This window comes from Budorcas taxicolor, chromosome 2 (assembly GCF_023091745.1).
Source record: "Budorcas taxicolor isolate Tak-1 chromosome 2, Takin1.1, whole genome shotgun sequence".
In the NCBI taxonomy this organism is placed as follows: Eukaryota; Metazoa; Chordata; class Mammalia; order Artiodactyla; family Bovidae; genus Budorcas; species Budorcas taxicolor.
In genome coordinates this window covers 99,153,989-99,176,794 of record NC_068911.1, presented here as the reverse complement: position 1 = coordinate 99,176,794, position 22,806 = coordinate 99,153,989, and positions in this window count along the sequence as shown.

The following is a 22,806-nucleotide window of genomic DNA, read 5'->3' as shown; positions in this document are numbered from 1 at the left end:
GAACTGAACTGAACTGAACTCAGCTGGTATTTGAAATGAAAAGTGATACCAGCTTTGTCCTCAGTAACATAACAGGCAGCAAAAAGGAAGTTGGTGGACTAGTTTGGGAATGATGTAGCTAGAGGCAGAGAGAAAAGTTACATTCACATAATTTCTTTGAAAGTAAGCAAAAAGCCTCGTTTTCACCTAAAGTGCATTTTAATTTTAAAACCAAGATGCAGGTACTTCAAGAGTGCTTTATACTTATTCAGGTTATCAGATCATCAACTCCTTAAATAAAACTATTTCTTTTTAAGAGAGCAATAGCTGTGTTCTAACATTAAAAGAATTAAAGCATTTTAGCCTGAGAAAAGAGGACATTTTAAGAAATAACAAAGCACATTGTTCATTACTTTGGAATTGTAAAGCACTCTAATACAAGCAAAGAACATTCTCTTATTAACATGAGAAGCAAAGTGATGACTTGGGGCCTCTGAACATTTGAGTCTCCTTTCTTAATCCATATAAGCCTTCAATTTTACATTTTCTCTCAGACCTATAAAATATACTTAGGCTCATACATAAAAGATTTCTTAGCAAAGCCATGTAATGCTTATGTAAGTATGTTTCATAAAAAGAAAAGAAATTTCAAATTATATTCAAAGTACAGGTTGTTACAAAGCATTAACCACAGAACTCAAAAGTGATGTAAATTCAGATAAACCTTATACAGATTTTCAATGCATGATCATCTTGGAATATTTATATGACTCAAACGCTCTAGTCATAAAATTTTAGCTACTTTTGTTCAGTTTTTTGAAGAGAATTAAGTTTTAAAAGAGTATTTACCAATCTTACCAAAACTAACAATTATAAGAAACTAATATTTGTTATGTGGTAAATCTATGTACGATGAAAGATTGTTGTTTAGTTCCTAAGTTGTGTCTGATTCTTTTGTGACCCCATGGACTGTAGCCCACGAGGCTCTTGTGTCCATGGGATTTCCTAGGCAGGAATACTAGAGTGGGTTGTCATTTCCTACTCCAGGGGAATCTTCCTGGCTCAGGGAATGAACCCGTGTCTCCTGCAATGGCTGGTGAATTCTTTACTACTGATCCACCAGGGAAGCCCAAAATGAAATACATGGCAAAAAATGATAATATTTTCTTAACATTTGTTAATTACCATGGTCATGATGAGTTGAAAGAGGAGAGAGAGTGAAACAATTGGCTTAAAACTCAACATTCAAAAATCTAAGATCATGGCAACTGGTCCCATCACTTCAGGGCAAACAGATGGGGAAACAATGGATATAGGGACTTCATTTTCTTGGGCTTCAAAATAACTGCAGATGGTGACTGCAGCCATGAAAATTAAAAGATGCTTGCTTCTTGGAAGAAAATCTATGACAAACCTAGACAGTGTATTAAAAAGCAGAGACATTACTTTGCCGACAAAGGTCCATCTAGTCAAAGCTATGGTTTTTCCAGTAGTCATGTATGAATGTGAGAGTTTGGCCATAAAGAAGGCTGAGCACTGAAGAACTGATGCTTTTTAACTGTGGTGTTGGGGAAAACTCTTGACAGTCGCTTGGACTGCAAGGCTATCAAACCAGTCAATCAGCCCTGAATGTTCACTGGAGGGACTGATGCTGAAACTGAAGCTCCATTACTTTGGTCACCTGATGTGAAGAGTTGACTTATTAGAAAAGACCTTAACACTGGGAAAGATTGAAGGCAACAGAAGAAGGGGATGATAGAGGACGAGATGGTTGGATGGTTATCACCCACTCAATAGATATGATTTTGAGTAAACTCCGAGAGTTGATGATGGACAGGGAAGCCTGGTGTGCTGCAGTCCATGGGACTGCAAAGAGTTGGACACAACTGAGTGAGTGAACAATAAGAAAATCAATCATTTATTCATAAAATGCAGTATATTTTGTTATGATTTGTAATGCATGGTTAGCAGACTTGACCTTTCATCACTGCTTATTTATATGACTGCTAATTCACTGCTATGTTTTCATTCTCCCACTGCAAGTAGAATTTTTAAAATGACAGTGAATACAAAAATATTCTATCAGAATATTTAATGGGAATATATTTTATCAGTGTACCATTTTAAAATCAAAGTAATCTGCAGCCTACTTCAAGTATATCATCTATAATATCTTCCTAGGGATTATCAGGGAAATATTTTATTATCTTATTACTTAGGTCAAAATTGTGTGTATGTACTCTGTTGCTTCAGTGTGTTGACTCTTTGTGATCACATGGACAGTAGCCCCATAGTCTCCTCTGTCAATGGGATTTTCATGGCAAGAACACTGCAGTGGGTTGCCATGCCATCCTCCAGGGAATAGTCCCAAGCCAGAAATAAAACCCATGTCTCCTGCATTACAGGTGGATTCTTTACCCACTGAGCCATCATTACATTACATCCAAATACCTACGTTTAAATTTTAGGATGAAAATTAAAAAGAGGAGTAAAATTGTTATTTATAACATATTTTGGAAAATGTAGCTTTTTTCTAATTTTGTTTAATGATAAATTTAACGTTGTGGCTTTGGAAGACATAAAAAAGCAAATATTTATAATTCAGCTTTCTGAAAAGTATAAATAGTTAGAGCTGGTAAGACAGTAGGGGATACTCTGAGGTCAACGACTAAGAAAATGAACAAAATTAGAGAATTAAAGGGCACCTGACATCATTCATACATATTGTGGATATTTGCTGACTATGGTGAAGAGAAGTAAAATATGCCACCCTAAACTATGCTACATTGGTACACTGATGATCTTGAATTATTACTTAAAAAATAGCAGATGCAAGGACAATTTGATCCTCCTTTGTATCCCTGAAGCAAGATATGAATCCCTCATGTGAAATGTGCTCTCCCAGAGATACAGAGAAATGCTTCTCACTAGAGACAGGGAATTCAGGATGAAGAAATCCATGTAACATACCTTGTTACTTCTCCACTAATTAGCCAAGCCCAAACTCTTTTGTTTTATTAATTCTTCACAAATATATTGGGTCTTTGCCTAAAGGGTATACAAGCAACCTACATTGGTCACTTTTTTGAGTCTCATATTTTTATGAGTCCTCATATACACTAAGAAAGAAACTAAAATCATGGCATAAGGTCCCATCACTTTACAGCAAAAAGATGGCGGCGGGGGGGGGGGGCGGGAATGAAAACTGTGACAGACTATTTTCCTGGGCTTCAAAATCGCTGCAGACAGTGACTGCAGCCATGAAAGTTGAAGATGCTTGCTCCCTGGAGCCCTCGTCCAAGGTAAGAGCCCCACGTCCAAGGTAAGAGAAACCGAAGTAAGACGGTAGGTGTTGCAAGAGGGCAGACACGCTGAAACCATACTCACAGAAAACTAGTCAACCTAATCACACTAGGACCACAGCCTTGTCTAACTCACTGAAACTAAGCCATGCCATGTGGGGCCAACCCAAGTTGGGTGGGCATGTTGGAGACGTCTGACACAGCGTGGTCCACTGGAGAAGGAAATGGCAAACCACTTCAGTAATCTTGCCTTGAGAACCCCCATGAACAGTATGAAAAGGCAAAATGACAGGATACTGAAAGAGGAACTCCCCAGGTCAGCAGGTGCCCAATATGCTACTGGAGATCAGTGGAGAAATAACTCCAAGAAGAATGAAGGGATGGAGCCAAAGCAAAAACAATACCGAGTTGTGGATGTGACTGGTGATAGAAGCAAGAGTCAGGAGTCAGCGAACTAAAATGGACTGGAATGGGTGAATTTAACTCAGATGACCATTATATCTACTACCGCGGGCAGGAATCCCTTAGAAGAAATGGAGTAGCCATCATGGTCAACAAGAGTCCAAAATGCAGTTCTTGGATGCAATCTCAAAAACGACAGAATGATCTCTGTTCGCTTCCAAGGCAAACCATTCAATATCATGGTAATCCAAGTCTATGCCCCAACCAGTAATGCTGAAGAAGCTGAAGTTGAACAGTTCTATGAAGACCTACAATACCTTTTAGAACTAACACCCCAAAAAGATGTTCTTTTCATTATAGGGGACTGGAATGCAAAAGTAGGAAGTCAAGAAATACCTGGAGTAACAGGCAAATTTGGCCTTGGAATGCAGAATGAAGCAGGGCAAAGACTAATAGAGTTTTGCCAAGAAAATGCACTGGTCATAGCAAACACCCTCTTCCAACAACACAAGAGAAGACTCTACACATGGACATCACAAGATGGTCAACACCGAAATCAGATTGTTTATATTCTTTGCAGCCAAAGATGGAGAAGCTCTATACAGTCAACAAAAACAAGACCAGGAGCTGACTGTGGCTCAGATCATGAACTTATTATTGCCAAATTCAGACTGAAATTGAAGAAAGTAGGGAAAACCACTAGACCATTCAGGTATGACCTAAATCAAATTCCTTATGATTATACAGTGGAAGTGAGAAATTGATTTAAGGGACTAGATCTGATAGATAGAGTGCCTGATGAACTATGGACAGAGGTTAGTGACATTATACAGGAGACAGGAATCAAGACCATCCCCATGGAAAAGAAATGCAAAAAAGCAAAATGGCTCTCTGAGGAGGCCTTACAAATAGCTGAGAAAAGACGAGAAGCGGAAAGCAAGGGAGAAAAGGAAAGATATAAGCATCTGAATGCAGAATTCCAAAGAATAACAAGAAGAGATAAGAAAGCCTTCCTCAGAGGTCAATGAAAAGAAATAGAGGAAAACAATAGAATGGAAAAGACTAGAGATCTCTTCAAGAAAATCAGAGACACCGAGGGAACATTTCATGCAAACATGGGCTCAATAAAGGACAGAAATGGTATGGACCTAATAGAAGCAGAAGATATTAAGAAGACATGGCAAGAATAGACAGAAGAATTATACCAAAAAGATCTTCACGGCCAAGATAATCACGGTGGTGTGATCACTCACCTAGACCCAGACATCCTGGAATGTGAAGTCAAATGAGCCTTAGAAATCATCACTACTGAACAAAGCTAGTGGAGGTGATGGAATTCCAGTTGAGCTATTTGAAATCCTGAAAGATGATGCTGTGAAAATGCTGCACTCAATATGCCATCAAATTTGGAAAACTTAGCAGTGGCCACAGGACTGGAAAAGGTCAGTTTTCATTCCAATCCCAAAGAAAGGCAATGCCAAAGAATGCTCAAACTACTGCACAATTGCACTCATCTCACATGCTAGTAAAGTAATGCTCAAAATTCTCCAAGCCAGACTTCAGCAGTATGTGAACCATGAAATTCCAGATGTTCAAGCTAGTTTGAGTAAAGGCAGAGGAACCAGAGATCAAATTGCCAACATCTGTGGGATCATCAGAAAAGCAAGAGAGTTCCAGAAAAACATCTGTTTCTGCTTTATTGACTATGCCAAAGCCTTTGACTGTGTGGATCACAATAAACTGTGGAAAATTCTGAAAGAGATGAGAATACCAGACCACCTGATCTGCCTCTTGAGAAACCTATATGCAGGTCAGGAAGCAACAGTTAGAAGTGGACATGGAACAACAGACTGGTTCCAAATAGGAAAAGGAGTATGTCAAGGCTGTATATTGTCACCCTGCTTATTTAACTTATATGCAGAGTACATCATTAGAAACCCTGGACTGGAAGAAGCACAAGCTGGAATCAAGATTGCTGGCAGAAATATCAATAACCTCAGATATCCAGATGATACCACCCTATGGCAGAAAGTGAAGAGGAACTAAAAAGCCTCTTGATGAAAGTGAAAGAGGAGAGCAAAACAGTTGGCTTAAAGCTCAACATTCAGAAATCGAAGATCATGGCATCTGGTCCCACCACTTTATGGGAAATAGATGGGAACACAGTGGAAACAGTGTCAGACTTTATTTTGGGGGGCTCCAAAATCACTGCAGATGGTGACTGCAGCCATGAAATTGAAAGATGTATGCACTCCTTGGAAGAAAAGTTATGACCAACTTAGATAGTATATTCAAAAGCAGAGACATTACTTTGCCAACAGAGGTCCGTCTAGTCAAGGCTATGGTTTTTCCAGTGGTCATGTATGGATGTGAGAGTTGGACTGTGAAGAAGGCTGAGTGCTGAAGAATTGATGCTTTTGAACTGTGGTGTTGGAGAAGACCCTTGAGAGTCCCTTGGACTGCAAGGAGATCCAATCAGTCAATCCTAAAGGAAATCAATCCTGAACGTCCATTGGAAGGACTGATGCTGAAGCTCACGCTCTAACACTTTGGCCACCTGATGTGAAGAGCCAACTCACTGGAAAAGACCCTGATGCTGGGAAAGACTGAAGGCAGGAGGAGAAGGGGATGACAGAGCATGAGATGGTTGGATGATACCACTGACTCAATGGACATGAGTTTGAACAAGCTCTGGGAGATGGTAAAGAATATGGAAGCCTGGTGCACTGCAGTTCATAGTGTTGCAAAGAGTCAGACACAGCTGAGCGACTGAATGGCAACAAAGTACATAATATTAAAGTTTTTGTTCTCCTGTTAATCTGTTTATGTCAAGTTTATCATTAGAACAGCCAAAGAACCTAAAAGGGAAAAAAGGAAGTTTCAAGTTTCCTTCCCTACAACTGTAAAGGTGACTAACTGCTTTAAAGGTCTTCTGGGAACAGGGATCAAAAGCAAAACAAAGACCCACATAAGGAGATCATTTTACTCCCTTGATATAATGACAACACCAAAAGGCTACATTATGAGTATAAGGGACAAAATAAAAATAAATCCACTGCAAGGAGATAGAGAAGAAGACTGCTGGTGAAAATTCACAACCAGTATCCTGCTCTGACATAGGTTCTTGGTCTTGTTTACTAAAGAGTGGTAGTCTTATATTTACTGAGAGTGACAAAACAAAACAAGCTACAAAACAAGCAAATGGCTTAAAAAACAACCACTGAAATCTCAAGCTAAGAATTTGAAATATTCCCAAATTATAATCACCTTGGTAGAAGTTTCTGAAAATCTTCTCTGGACTAATCTCTTCCATTCAATCCTAAAACAATCTCCATAGATAAATTTTTAAGTAATAATAACTTATATGTAACAAAAAATAATTTCTAAACTCACAGTAAATCAAGCAACCATGAGTAAGAGTTTGGCAAAATAATAAATAGGATATGAAGACCTCACAAAAGTAGATTTCAGGTCATGAAATTATCTGATACAAATAATATGTATCAAAATGAATAAAAGAAAATAAAAATGAGTAAAAAGCAATCGATTATAAAAGGAACAAGCACACTTGAAAAGTATATAGATATTTTAGAAATTTTAAAATATACTAATTAATATTTAAAACCTAATAGTGGATTAATGAACTGGGAAACAAATCTATAGGAATTATATTGAATATAGCCAAGAAAGAGATAAAAAATATGAAAGAATGTTAAGACCAATGAAAAGAGTTATGATGGAAAAGTTAACTGACTAAGCAGAAAGAGAAGAAACAGAATGAAAAGGATTATTACAAAAGATAATAAGTGAGAAATGTTCATATTTGATAAAATACATCAATACATAGAATAGGAAGTACAAGAAAAGGAGGAGGAAATATATAAAGAAATTCAACCTTAGGCATGGTACAGTGAGACTATAGAAACAACCCACTAAAAAGATATTGGTTGCAGAAACAGCAAATCCAAAAAGATAATGTTCTTAACAAATTCAGAGAAATAGTATCTAGATTAGGCAAAAATATCACAATTATTTGTCCAAGCAATTTGGGGAATGAAAGAGTAAATATTATTATTTCATGATAACTGGGATACTTGGATACTGTCCTAGGAAACTGGTAATCCCATACACAAAGAAATGACAACAGAGACATAAGAGACACAGCTGTGTATAACAGACTTTTGGATTCAGAGGGAGAGGGAGAGGGAGGGATGATTTGGGAGAACGGCATTCTATCATGTATACTATCATGTAAGAATTGAATCGCCAGTCTATGTCTGATGCAGGATACAGCATGCTTGGGGCTGGTGCATGGGGATGACCCACAGAGATGTTATGGGGAGGGCGGTGGGAAGGGGGTTCATGTTTGGGAACACATGTAAGAATTAAAGATTTTAAAATTAAAGAAAAAATAAAATAAAATAAAATAAAATAAAAAGAAAAAAAAAGTATAAATCTAAAAGATTTTATGAACCAAGAAATTATAGACAAGAAAGCTAAACATAAGCATATTCTCACTAAAGTGAAGTAATGGCCAATAGCATTGAACATAATTTTATATATAAACAATAATAAACTGCAAAATTATTAAAAATAAACTAGAATAAATTATTTAACCAGATGGTATAAAAGATAAATCAAAGTTGATGGTAGTTTGTATTTTAAGTTTTTATTATTTGAAAAAAATATAAGAATATAGATTAATATTTGACATTGGTAAATGAAATAGGCATTTAAAATTTCTAGGATGACTATTAAAGTTGTAGATATTACAAGTTTTAATCTTATAGTAATAAATGGATAGAGAAAAGATACAGTTCGGATAAAATATAGCATATAAAAGATTAAAATGTAATATGCCTAAAATAAGATGAAAGGGTGATTCTAAGCTTCTCAATACTCAAATAACTACAAAAGAAAAAATGATCCAGTTAAATGACAAAGATGATCATAATGGATTAAAAAAACAAGCTATATTCTATCAACAGAAGATATGTCTAAGACATCAGGATGAAGTGATGTTGAAAGGTAAATGATGGAAAAGATACACCTGGCAGATAGTAACAGTTGAAGTGTTTTTATATTAATCTTAGACAAAATGGACATAAAGTTTGAAAAGCATTATTATTAAATCTAGATGATGACTACAAAATGTTCAGGCTCATCAGAAAGATATGTTAAAATTTGCATGCATCAAAATAATAGTTTTTATACATAATGGAAAATTGCAAAAATAATGCAAAGGTGGAACTCTGCTATTACATTGGCATAATTTAACATATCTCTCTCAATAATTAATAGAAGAAGCAGACAAAAAAATCAGTAAAGGTAGAGAATGATGTGAATACCATGATCTTAAACTTTATATTACTTTGAATCTACTAACCATTGTATCCAACAACTGAAGAATACACATTTTTTGAAAACAAAGAAACTTAAAGAGCAACTTAACTCATGAGCAGTGATGCACAAATCCTATATAAAATATTATTTGGTCAAAATAGTAAATGTGTAAAATTATGACAAAGTTTGTTTATCTCGGGAATGCAAAGATTACTTGACATTAAAAAATAAATTAATGTATTTATTACAGTAACATGGACTTCCTGGGTGGCTCAGTGGTAAAGACTCTGCCTGCCAGGAGACCTGGGTTTCATCACTGGGTAGGGAAGATCCCTGGAGGAGGGCGTGGCTACCCACTCTAGTTCTCTTGCCTGGAGAATCCCAAGGACAGAGGAGCCTGGTAGGCTATAGTCCACAGGGTCACACAGAGTCAGACATGACTGAAGTGACTGAGCAGCAGCAGCTGTAGCAATAGTACATTAACACACCAAAGGAGGTAAGGCGTGTTCATTTCAAATGATACAGAGAAAATTTTGACTCTATTTCAACATCTATCATTGATTTCAGTATAAGCAAAGAAGGAATAGAATGAAAGTATTATAAATATAGAATTACCTGAAAGAAAATATAGCAACTATTGTTTTCAATGAAGAATCTTTAAAAAAATGTTATCCCAAAATCAGAAACAAGATAGGATCATCCCATCTACCAAATCCATTCAAGATGTATTCAAAATAACTTATCCATTGCAATTAGGTGAGAAAGCTATTTAAGAATATGTCAACAGAAAGGAAGAAATAAGACTATGTTATTTGCAAATAATACGATTATACAGAAAATCTATAAAACTATGTGTGCTAAATCACTTTAGTCATGTCCAACTCTTTTGATCCCATGGACTGTGGCCCACTAGGCTTCACTGTCCACGGGATTCTTCAGGTAAAAATACTAAGGTGGGTTGTCATTTCCTTCTCCAGGGTATCTTGCCAACCCAGGGATCAAAGGCTCATCTCTTGAGTCTCCTGCATTGGCCAGCAGGTTCTTTACCACTAGGGTCATCTGGGAAGCCCTATAGTTTAATGATTAGAATTAAATAAGATAGTTTACCAAGACTGCTGTGTTTAAAAAGTGTATGCAAAGAATGTTTACCTTATATTTCTACAAACAAGCAGCAAATACATTATAAGTATTACAAATAATCTCTTAAGACACATAAACACCAATCATAATGCAAATCTTTGATAAATTCCAATGCACTGAAGTTCAGAATTGTTCATTAATATCATAATGACAGTAAAAATACAAATTGGAATGGGAGAAGATACAAAAATCTATGTGAACAAAATACATGACAGAAGATGGGGATCAAGGAAGATCACAAAGATGACTTTTTTTCTAAAATACTTTGAATATTTATAATTTAACTAATCTCTGTGAAGCCTGCCTCTGTACAAAGGTACATGATCACTAAAGGGATTCGAAATATTTTCATGAGTCTATTCTACAACATCACATTAATTAATGAATAGAGTGTTTAAACCCAAAGGATTCATAAACATCCATTAACAGGAAGGGAGGAACCAACTGTCCTGAAATGCTGATAACTATGCATGTAACTCACAATGTACTCTTCACAAGTTAGAGAAGAGTTACTATGGTTTCTTAGTAAAATGTTACCATGGTTTAAAATTTGAAACCAGACAGTTGGGAAAAAGGTGCTGTAGGTAAATGTTGAATATACTTATCCTCACTTATATTTATAGTTCAACCAAATTGGGTTGTCTTAGAAAGAAAGTTTGAAATATATATATATATATTTTTTCTCTAAATCCTTTTACTTTAGTATAATAAAATGAAAGTGTGTATGCAGATTCATTTCATCACTGGGAATTGAAAATCTCTCATTTGCAAAGAGAGTAGGATGTGATGGCAGCAGTTTTCAGAGTTACAATTCCTTTGAGAGGAAATAAAAGACACAGAATTTAAGAACTGAAAAAGACCTTAGGGATCATCTCTTCCAATCCTTCATGTTACAGATGCAGAAATCTCATCTGGAAAGATGAAGTTACTTACCCAAGGTCACCCAAATAGCCAGTGACAAAATAATAGGCTTTGATATGAATTAATGTATTTCAGTATTAGAGTTACAAAGAAATAACTTGAATTCAAGTTGAAATCTGATCTCCTGATGCATTTTTTTTTTACACAGACAATTTCTGTAAACATGTTTTAGAATGATAATATTATGGCTACAGTTTAAAAACAGATAACAGCAATAGTATGACAGAGTAGAGTTGCTATTTCAGTTAAGCCAGATAAAAGGATTCACCATTTCAGGACTATAAAATAATATACAGAATTGTGTTTATTCTGCTGTACAATACTCTATCTGATGAATTTCACCACACACAAAAAAAAATTAAAAACTTCACTGGGTAAAGTTTGTAAAAAGCTTTTACAAACCCTAGTGGTAACTAGAACAGTATTTGTCATAAGTGCGTATGGACACTCTTATTTGATGGTACCTTTGCCAGTCCAAATGCAGACCTAGCCACGGACCTCAGGGAGCTCAGGTTACTGTGGACACAACAGTCAATCGGCTGTAAGAGATGCTTAGAGCAGAAGCTCCTGCGATGGGAAAGCTTGAATCTTGAACCTATTCATGTATTCCCTGAAAGAGTGAGTTCCAAAGAAGAAAGTGCACTAACTGGGTTAGAGCACAGTAGGAAGAAGCATTCCAGGTCCAGGTATAAGGAAGTGAGTGTAACTAGAGCTCACGTAACTTGAGAGAAAATGGAATAATATGAAGCTGGTGCAAAAAAACTAGGAGATAAGCCATGAAGAGACTTTTGATAATGCTGGCTTTTATCTTAACAGCAAGAGGAAGACATTCATGTGTCTTACACAATGAGATTCTCTGTCAAGTATGTGTTTAAAATATTGCAATTTCTGCAGAGTTGAAAAAAGTTACTTGCGTCTCTCTCTCTTTTTTAACCTATAAAAAAGTGACAATAAGTAGTATTCAAAGTAGAGAATAATGCCTAATGCTTACCCAATAAGTATTAATATCTTTCTGGAATACTCTACAATTTTAATTTCTGAACAAGACTTATAAAGACAAGTGAAGCACAGTATTTAATTACCTGCCCATCTTTACCTATCACCTGGCCCAGTAACCTGTTTCTGGTAAGCATTCCAAGGACATTGCTAACTGACTATTAGGCAAACACCCAGTTCATCTGAGTTTAAACTCTTCAATCAAAATATACAGGCAAGTGTATTTTTGCCTTGCAGCACTACCCTCACACGCATCTTTCTTTTCTTTTTTTCTTTTTAAACAGGATTGGCATGTTATTCAGGCAATATTCTATTCAGTTAAATAAATAGTGATATGAGGAATTCTTTGAAATGTATGTGAAGGACAGTAGCAGCTTGAACTCAAACTTTTTTGTTGGGAAAACTAGAATGCATGTAGCTTGAGAGAACATGGACTAATGTGAAGCTGGTTAAAAAAAAAACTAGGAGATAAACTATGAAGAGCCTGATCAATTTACTAGATCTCTCTAAAACTGGTGGTTTTTGATTGCTAATATTTTTCTTCCCTTTTCAGTACTTGGTACAGACTCAATTCCTGAAAACACACAGTCTTCTGACAAGAGAAAGCAACTTTAGAAAGAGTCTATACTTGTGTGCATTCCTTTCTTTTTTTCACACCTCCTTATGAAAGAAACCTGAAACTCTAATTCTGTCAATTCCAATTCATTCAAGAGTTATGTCTATTAATAAATTTCCTGAACAAGTTTTCAATTCTCAACACCACAACATCCTGTGCAGCAGTTTCTAACATAGGGCTCCTGCTTACTGTACTTATTGAGTACGAGCTATTTAGGGGATTTAAAATTTTGCTGTGGACAAGACTGACTTTCTTGCAGACTAGGAGCTTTCAACCCAATAGCAGACACATTCCTGTTATAGGGCATCACTTTGCTTAAGGCCTGTAGGGGGATTAACAAGATGGCGTCAGCCAGGCTCTCTCGCCCCATGCTCTCACGCCCTCTCACCCCATGTTCTGTAAACAGAGACTTTGCATGGTTCTGCAACAGCTGACATCACATATAGCTCTGCCCAAGTGCATCACGAGGTACTCCCTTGGTCACAGGCTACTGTGCGCAGTAAGCCTATGTGAGCTTCACCGTGAAAGCCCTGGCTGCTGCAGCATCGGAGCTACACTGGTGCGACATCATGGTTCTGTTATATGAGGTTATGTTGTTACTACATTATGGCTATAGTATGGCTATCTTGTGGCTGCTATGGCTGCTGCATCAGCCAGGAGAGAGGGTGTGTTAAGGTTGTCGTGCCAGTCAGGAGCAAATAAATGTGTCTGCAATTCCTACAGCTCCTCTTGTCTTCTGTCCAGCCTCCTGGCTCAAGCCTTGCCTACCCTGGGATTGATGAATGGTGCAGTGTGGACAGTGTGAATAGCAAGACAATTGGTGTCATGAATAGGACCAGCAATGCAATTGGTGTAGCCGGCAGGGTGAGAAGCGATAACAGGCCTTTGCCTCCGAGTTTGGAAAGCCTTTCAAACAGTGACCACTAAGTTCAGGAATTTGGAGGGGCTTGGTACAGTTTTACTGAGGGTTATCTTAAAATTGCTTTCTTAATCAAGAATAAATTATTTTCTATTTGAATTTAACAATCTAATTTCTCCCCTGAAGGTATTCAGAATTAGGTCCATAAACTAATAGCATGTAATAAACCTGGATTCAATGTAATTTTGCATAAGCACTGGATTTTAAAAGTAAAAAGTTTTGTAGATTTATAATCTAAATATAATGAAAATAAGTAGCTAAGAGAGCTAGGAAGCTTAAAAATTACATTAAATTTGAATTTCATCTATTACCTTCACCTGTTTTGGAGGCATTCTAAAATAGATATTTTTTTTTTCCCAAGGTACATAGCCTCTAATTAACTTATATTTTTAAATGTCGATTTGAAGTACTTAGGTGTCCAAAATCTGCATATAAGGCAAAGTATTATTACAATGGGTCTTTGGCTTCAATTTCATAAAATGGTTACAATTTGTATCTCACTTTCAGAATGTGTTTTAATGTTACATTTTTTCTTTCAACCCCCTGCTAAGTAAAATAAATGGATACACATTAGCGTTCTGACCTGTTTAAGAGTTTGCTTTCTGAAGCACTATTCTATCCATAGGTAATAATAGTTTTATATTTAAATTACCAAATAGAGACTATGATTTACCAGCAGTCAGGTGACACTCTGTGAGTCTATTAGATACTTGTTCACCCTGCATTAATTCCTTCATTAAAACAACATAATATTGAAAATCACCAGGGAAAAATAATCTATTATAAGGTTTCTTGATCCATTTTTTTCATTTACTATAACCATGGGTACAATTCTATCATAAGTGAAGTATTCATAGGTCTAAGTAGAATGGAAAAACCTTTAATAGACATCATCTTTGTCTTGCAACCCCAGCATCCTAATATTTTTCTGTCTCACTTCAGGTAATGTCACTAAAAGTGACAATGCCAGACCAAGGAGGTTAGAGGTTGAAAGAGGTTTACCCCAACAAGTAGCAGTAGTTACCCCACGCACTCTTAAAATTTCGCATAGATCATGATGAACAAATTAGAGCATGTTTTAATTGGGTTTTATTATTATAATTTAATATTCATCAGAAATTGCTCTCCTTTTGCATGCTACTAAAAAGATAATATTGGTTTATTAAACTCGAAAATTCTAAGTACCATACCTTGACACCAATATATATACTATCTTTCCTCCTCTTCAGATAGATGTAGCTTGATAAAAGTGGTTATCTATTGCATTTAGGGTGTGGGCGTCATCTGGAAAAATTTTGTCTTCCTCCAGAAGCAAGCCTGAAATAGCTAAGAGATGCTGTGAGTCTCTGCATCCCTGGCTCTATTTGGACAGTCTCAGTAAGTTACATGTGACTTAAACTTGGCAGCTGGATAAAGTAGTCCACTCTTATCCATGCAGGATACATTCCAAGACCCCCAGCAGATGCCTGAAACTTCAGATAGTGCCAAACCCTGTATATATTATGTTTTTCCCTATACATTCCTGCCTATGATAAAACTTAACTTATAAAATAAGTACAGTAAGAAATTAACAAACAATAACTAATAATAAAAATAGAATAATATACTCTAACACAAGTTATGTGAATGTGATATTGCCCCCACCCTCACCCCAAATACAGGCATATTTCAGAGATATTGAGGTTTGGTTCCAGATTACTGCAACAAAACAGGCATATCAATAAAGTGAGACACAAGATATTTTTCATTTCTTAGTGCATTAAAAATACTCACTTTACACTATACTGAAGGTCTACTAAGTGCATAATAACATTATATCTAAAAAGGCAGGTACGTACCCTCAAATGGCAACATACAATAGCTCTATGCAGGAATGCCACTAACCTTCAATTTATAAAAAATGCATTATCTCCAAAGTGCAGTAAGAACAAGCGCAATAACACAAAGTATGCTAGTATCTTACCATACCCATTAACGCCTTTTCCATCTTAACTAGACACTTACCATGCCTTATGGCTATAACTTTTTCAAAATTTCACAGACGATTCATTGCTAACGTTGGATCCTAGCAACTTTAGCAAAGGAGTTTTTCTTGGCATATTAATAGCTTTCACCCTTTCACTTAGAGGAAGCCCCTTACATCATCTCTTTGGCATACTTGAATTGCCTCTAGTTCCACTCTGACATTCTGAGTCCAGTATTAAGTAAAATAATGGTGACCAGAACACAAGCACCAAGATTCAGTGAGTTGCTCCGATAAGCGAAAAGGCTACTCACCAGCTCATGGTGGATACACCAGATACTGGACAATTCACGACCTGGGGCACGACAGCACAAGGTTCCATCACTCAGAATGGCCCACAGTTTAAAACTTAAGAATTGTTTGTTTCTGTAATTTTTCCATTTAATAGTCTCAGGCTGTAGTTGATCATGGGCAACTGAAACCTCAGAAAGTGAAACTGTTCCCCACCCCCTCAGACTTTGGAACTGGTGCAGAGAAACAGCCCATCAGAGAAATGACAAACTTCAGGGCTGGGGAGGCTCCATCTTCCAACTACAATGTGACCAGGTGGTGGAGCAGAGTGACCTGGACTGCAAAATAATAAAGCAAGTGTTTAGAAATAAGTTGAAAAGCAGAGGATTAGGGGGATCTTCTTGTGTGTGTGTGTGTGTGTGTGTGTGTGTGTGTTTAATTCAGTGAGATCTACTATGTCCACTTTCTGCCTCTCATACACACACACACACACACACATATACTGAAAATGAGCATATACCATGTGTTTTTATTTAATGTCCTTTGTTTTCTTTAACTGGTTTCTGTGGCTTGCCAAATAATAAGTGTAAATCTTGAAAAGGGTGTTTTCATTATTTCTTAAAGGTGTGCATTTGATTGGCCCCACTGGTAAAGAATCTGCCTGCCAATGCCAGAGACGTAAGAGCCAGTATGGATCCTTGGGTCAGGAAGATCCCCTGGAGGAAGGCATGGCAACCCACTTCTGTTTTCTTGCCTGAAGAATTCCATGAACAGAGAAGCCTGGTGGGCTATAGTCCATAGCGTTGCGAAGAGTCAGACACAACTGAAGCTATTTAGTTAGCAAACACAGATTTTATGAAGCAGATTCCTTATTCCAGACTGCTTTTCATGTATTCCATGCAACAGTTATATTTTGTTGTCCTTAATCCCAAATTTTATTAGGTCAACATGTAAGTCTCTCTTGGAAAAGACAACTATTTCTCTGTATCTCAGATGCATATTATTTTCTTTCATGGTTACCACAGTCTTCATACTTTATTTCATGTCTTAAAGCTAACATCTCCATTTTCATAGTTCCCTATCATTCTTGCTTTCTACTATGTTTTAATAAGCAAGATACTAATGTCTTCATGGATAATGCACAGTAGTAGCAGTTTGTCACACAGAATCCCAGAGGTCTCAGGAGATGTATCTTCCCTGTAAATATATTTATATAGAGAGAAAGGTTTATTAACCCATAAAATGTTAGCATTAACCTTTACCAGCCTCACTCTAACTTTACTTAAAAGTTATAAATTAATTATAACTGAAATTATTTACAGAGAATTATCACCTCATCAAAATTCTAATGTTTTCAATTCAGTTTATATTACATACCATAATTGGTCTAAATAATTAAAATTTACTGAAATAAATACACACAAAAAATTTAAAATGTCAGTCTTTAGTTCATTTTAACTATTCTAAATAATAATGGCTACTCAATTTTATATGCTAAATCACTTCAGTCACATCTGACTCTTTGCAACCCTATGGACTATAGCCCACCAGGCTCCTCTGTCCATGGGATTTCCCAGGCAAGAATACTGGAATGGGTTGCCATTGCCTTCTGATCCAGGGACCAAACTGGCATCTCTTCTGTCTCTTGCATTGGCAGGCAGGTTCTTTACCACTAGTGCCACCTGGGAAGCCAATTTTACTCATTACTAAAAAGTCATCTTAAATTCAATTATTAGGCTTTCCCCCCATAGGCTGTCTCCTCCATTCTAAAGTTGTATGGAAATCAATGAACTATATCTGTCTCATAAATTTTATTAATAGTAGATAAGAGGCGTTGGTCTAGAGTTGAGCTATAAAACATATTTAGGAGTGAATCAATTCCAAAATAATGTTTTAGTCTGTTTTCTTCCATTCCTTGTCAATTTGAATCATTGCTAAGAGAGGGTGTGATGCTGGGAAACCAGATTTTTCACATAGTTGTTTTCAAAAGGTGTAGTACACAAGACATACCCAGCCTTCAAGCAGTGGAGGAAACACGTGCCTGGCAGTTTCCACTCAATAAGTGATTACCATGTGCCAACCCACTGGCCTGGCTGAGGCTTTCTTAGAATTGCATGGTTGTCAGATTCTTTTCCTACTAACCCCCCCTGCTCACCCTTTAAGTACCCAGTGCTTGCACTGGCGTTATATGTGCACTGTGATCTGAAGGCTCTACCTGTCTGCTGCTGCTCCATTCTCTTGAGCCTTTTAGGCGCTTCCTTTTGCATATCTAATGGCTGTTTTGTATATCTAGTCATCTCTCATCTGCTACTCAAGGCTCAAACCGACCAATTAAAGAAACACTTAAATACAATAATTTAGAGAAATGCTAGGTGATAAAAGACGCAGTACATACAAAATGAAAATGCTCCTGTGGTCTGCAGTCCTCAAAGGAAATTTCAAAAAGTTCTGGATCTTGGGGTGGAGCTTTAACTAATACTGACATTTGGTAGAAGAAAGCAGAAGGAAGAGGAAAGAACAAGTAGGAAAAAAAGAGTGTCCAGGTAGTAGCAGCAACAGGAAAAAAATACATGGAAAATAATAAGGAAAGAAAAAATAAAGAGAGACACAGAGAGATGTCCAGTGCCCAGGGCTCTGAGTGCCAGGTAGAACAAACTATGAAGTTTGAAAGTTTTGTCAGATTGAGGGGCTCTCAAGCTAGAAAACTGGATTTCTTATAGTAGGTGAAAGAATGATTGTGGAGTTTATGACATACAACTATTGAAAGTAAAACTTAAGTGGTGACTTAGATAGTATGTGAAGAATTATCTTTACCTTTAATTGTGTATTTTATTTTAGTTTGTATGTCATAGATATTAATATTACACCTAAAGATAAGACTAAAATAGAGTTTTAAAACAGAAATCAACTAAAGGAAACATATATCAGTAGCATCATAGCAGTTATAAAGGTGGGAAGCGTATTTATCAAGATTGGGAAATATTTCTAAAAACCAGAAGAAATAAAAATTGTTTTTTAGGTTGATAACTAGCAGAGAAACACTGAAATTTAAAACTTTTTGCCCCAGATTTGTACAGCAGGATTGCAGTGTGAAGGGTGCAAAGTGAAGTTGAGAGTCTAAAAATGGTAGGGGAATTAGTGGGAAACAAATGAGAAAATCTATATAAGAATAATTTTTTAAAAAAGCAAAGGAGAATGAGTTGTGCCACAGTAATCAAATTTGTATAATCAGCCCAGTGTAGTTACTCAGTCACGTCCAAATCTTTGCAACACCATGGACTGTAGCACTCCAGGCTTCCCCGTCCACCACCAACTCCCAGAGCTTGCTCAAACTCATGTCCATCGAGTTGGTGATACCATCCAACCACTTCATCCTCTGTCAGCCCCATCTCCTCCTCCCCACAATCTTTCCCAACATCAGGGTCTTTTCCAATGAGTCATTTCTTTGCATCAGGTGGCCAAATTATTGCAGCTTCAACTTCAGCATCTGTCCTTTCAATGGCTGTCCAAAGGATTCTCAAGAGTCTTCTCCAACATCACATTTAAAAAGCCTCAATTCTTTGGCACTCAGCTTTCTTTATATTCCACCTCTCACATCCATACATGGCTACTGGAAAAACCATAGCTACATGGACCTTTGTCAGTTAAAAAGTCTCTGCTTTTTAATATGCTATCTAGGTTTGTCATAGCTTTTCTTCCAAGGAGCAAGTGTCTTTTAATTTTGTGGCTGCAGTCACCATCTACAGTGATTTTTGAGCCCAAGAAAATAAAGTCTGTATCTGTTACTATTTTTTCCCATCTATTTGCCATGGAGTGATGGGACCAGATGCCATGATCTTAGGTTTTTGAATGTTGAGTTTTAAGCCATCTTTTTCACAGATTTTTAATACAGCAGTTATAAAACACAGAGAGAATACCATAGCAAAGGGTACAACAACATTTGAGAGAGACAAAGCAAGTTCCCTTCAGCATGTATATGTATATATGAAGCTATTGAATCAAATAAATGTACATATTTAGTACCCTATAATTATTATAGTCCCTTCACATTCCAGACAAAAATTCAATAAAAATAGAGCAACATATAGAAATAATCTGGTAAAATACTGATTTATTAAAAACATTTTAAATATTTATTGTTTAAAATGAGCTTCCCAGGTGGCACAGTGGTAAAGAATCCACCTGGCAATGCAGGAGATGAAGGAGATGCAGGTTTGATCCCTGCATTAGGAAGATGTCCTGGAGTAGAAAACAGCAACCCACTCCACTATTCTAGCTTGGAAAATTCACTGTACAGAGGAGCCCAATGGTCCATGGGGTTGCAAAGTGTCAGACATGCCTGAGCACAGAACAGAAAACAGAAAATTTCTTAAAATACTAGAAACACCTCGGTAGCAAAAAAAAAAAAGTCAGTTAAAAGAAAAGGAACATTAAAATGATGACTTCATTTTTCCTTGCCCCAAAACAGTGCAACACACATCTATGGAGCTACCAGTTTGGAGAGGCAGGAACATTGGTGACTAGGAGACCCAACTCACTCATTTAGTTATGTGATACTTGTCAAGATATCTGAGCTCTCTAAGCCTCAATTTTCTTACCTATAAAAAGTGATATTAAAGTTCCCCCATTTTGTAGATTATCTAGAATGAAGTTGCTAAAAATACGACATGTCTTATAATTTTGTGCAATTCTAAATCTAAATCTGCTTTTCAGAACTATGATAGAAAAGTAAAAGCAGAGAAATGGATCTCTCCCCATTCTACACCTCCTTCTGTTTTCTCTTTCAGAACCCATAATAAGGATATGATTCGACTTCTTTTTAATAGAGAATGAGGGATTTATTTTTAAACTCCACACAAAAAGAGATAATGTAATTATTAGTCCTATGAATTGATCACTATATACGTTAATACTGGAACTCAACAAATTCCAGGTCTGTCAGCAAACTTAAATAAACTGATCATTAAAAGAAGAGCTAACAGACTCTGCTAACTACATAGTTAAAAGGCATACCTGTAAGTTTAAATCTAGCCAGCAACTTACTAAGTTTGAATAATGACTAGGTATTATTAGAATCTTTTAATTTGTCTATGTTCACAAACTAAAATAAAAATGACATTGCAAAATATTTGCTTATAATTCCTTAGAATCAATGTATTTTCTAAGTGGGCTTTCAGTTCATTTCAGATCAGTCACTTAGTCGTGTCCGACTTTTTGCGACCCCATGAATTGCAGCACGCGAGGCCTCTCTGTCCATCACCATCTCCCGGAGTTCACTCAGACTCACGTCTATCGAGTCCATGATGCCATCCAGTCATCTCATCCTCAGTCGTCCCCTTCTCCTCCTGCCCCCAATCCCCCCCAGTATAAGAGTTTTTTCCAATGAGTCAACTCTTCTCATGAGGTGGCCAAAGTACTGGAGTTTCAGCTTTAGCATCATTCCTTCCAAAGAAATCCCAGGGTTGATCTCCTTCAAATGGACTGGTTGGATCTCCTTGCAGTCCAAGGGACTCTCAAGAGTCTTCTCCAACACCACAGTTCAAAAGCATCAATTCTTCGGCACTCAGCCTTCTTCACAGTCCAACTCTCACATCCATACATGACCACAGGGAAAACCATAGCCTTGACTAGACGGACCTTAGTCGGCAAAGTAATGTCTCTGCTTTTAAATATGCTCTCCAGGTTGGTCATAACTTTCCTTCCAAGGAGTAGTGTCTTTTAATTTCATGGCTGCAGTCACCATCTGCAGTGATTCTGGAGCCCAGAAATATAAAGTCTGACACTGTTTCCACTATTTCCCCATTTATTTCCCATGAAGTGATGAGACCATATGCCATGATCTTCGTTTTCTGAATGTTGAGCTTTAGGCCAACTTTTTCGCTCTCCTCTTTCACCTTCATCAAGAGGCTTTTTAGCTCCTCTTCACTTTCTGCCATAAGGGTGGTGTCATCTGCATATCTGAGGTTATTGATATTTCTCCTAGCAATCTTGATTCCAGCTTGTGTTTCTTCCAGGCCAGCGTTTCTCATGATGTATTCTGCATATAAGTTAAATAAGCAGGGTGACAATATACAGCCTTGATGTACTCCTTTACCTATTTGGAACCAGTCTGTTGTTCCACGTCCAGTTCTAACTGTTGCTTCCTGACCTGCATACAGATTTCTCAAGAGGCAGGTCAGGTGGTCTGGTATTCCCATCTCTTTCAGAATTTTCCACAGTTTCTTGTGATCCACACAGTCAAAGGCTTTGGCATAGTCAATAAAGCAGAAATAGATGTTTTTCTGGAACTCTCTTGCTTTTTCCATGATCCAGCGGATGTTGGCAATTTGATCTCTGAGTGTTAAGTAATTCATCGTGTTTTCAAATTAAACTTCTGAAAATATAATTCTTGCCCCATGTGGTATGTCCAAAAATCCTATATAATTTTTAAACTGACATTTTTTGCAGATAGAGATTGATATTAAAGAGAGTTTTCACTTACTAACAATTCACTTGGAATTTTATCAAATAAATGATTGTGGGGTAATGATACCTTCCATTGGATCTGAATAAAGTGAGTATTTTATATTCATTAAGGAAGGCATGGATTACTTCTGTTGAAATAAAGAAAAAAATTAAATATATCTTCAATGATTTGAACTGTAGCTTTTGAGAATGAAGGCATTTCCTGTGCATTTTAATGAAGACTTCAGTAAGAGATGCTCAGACAGCAATGAGAATGTAATCTTGATGAATATTCATAGCGCTTGGTGTAATTTTGAATAAAAATAAATATTAACTATATGTTTCCCAGAAATATCATCCTTCTTGCATCTTAGTTTTCAACAACCATATATTTTTCCATTTATTTCCTTTCCCTCTCTTTTTGAATCTAAAAATACCTACTTCACTTTCGATAACTAGTATTTTTAAGAGAAGAAGAAAACTAAAATCT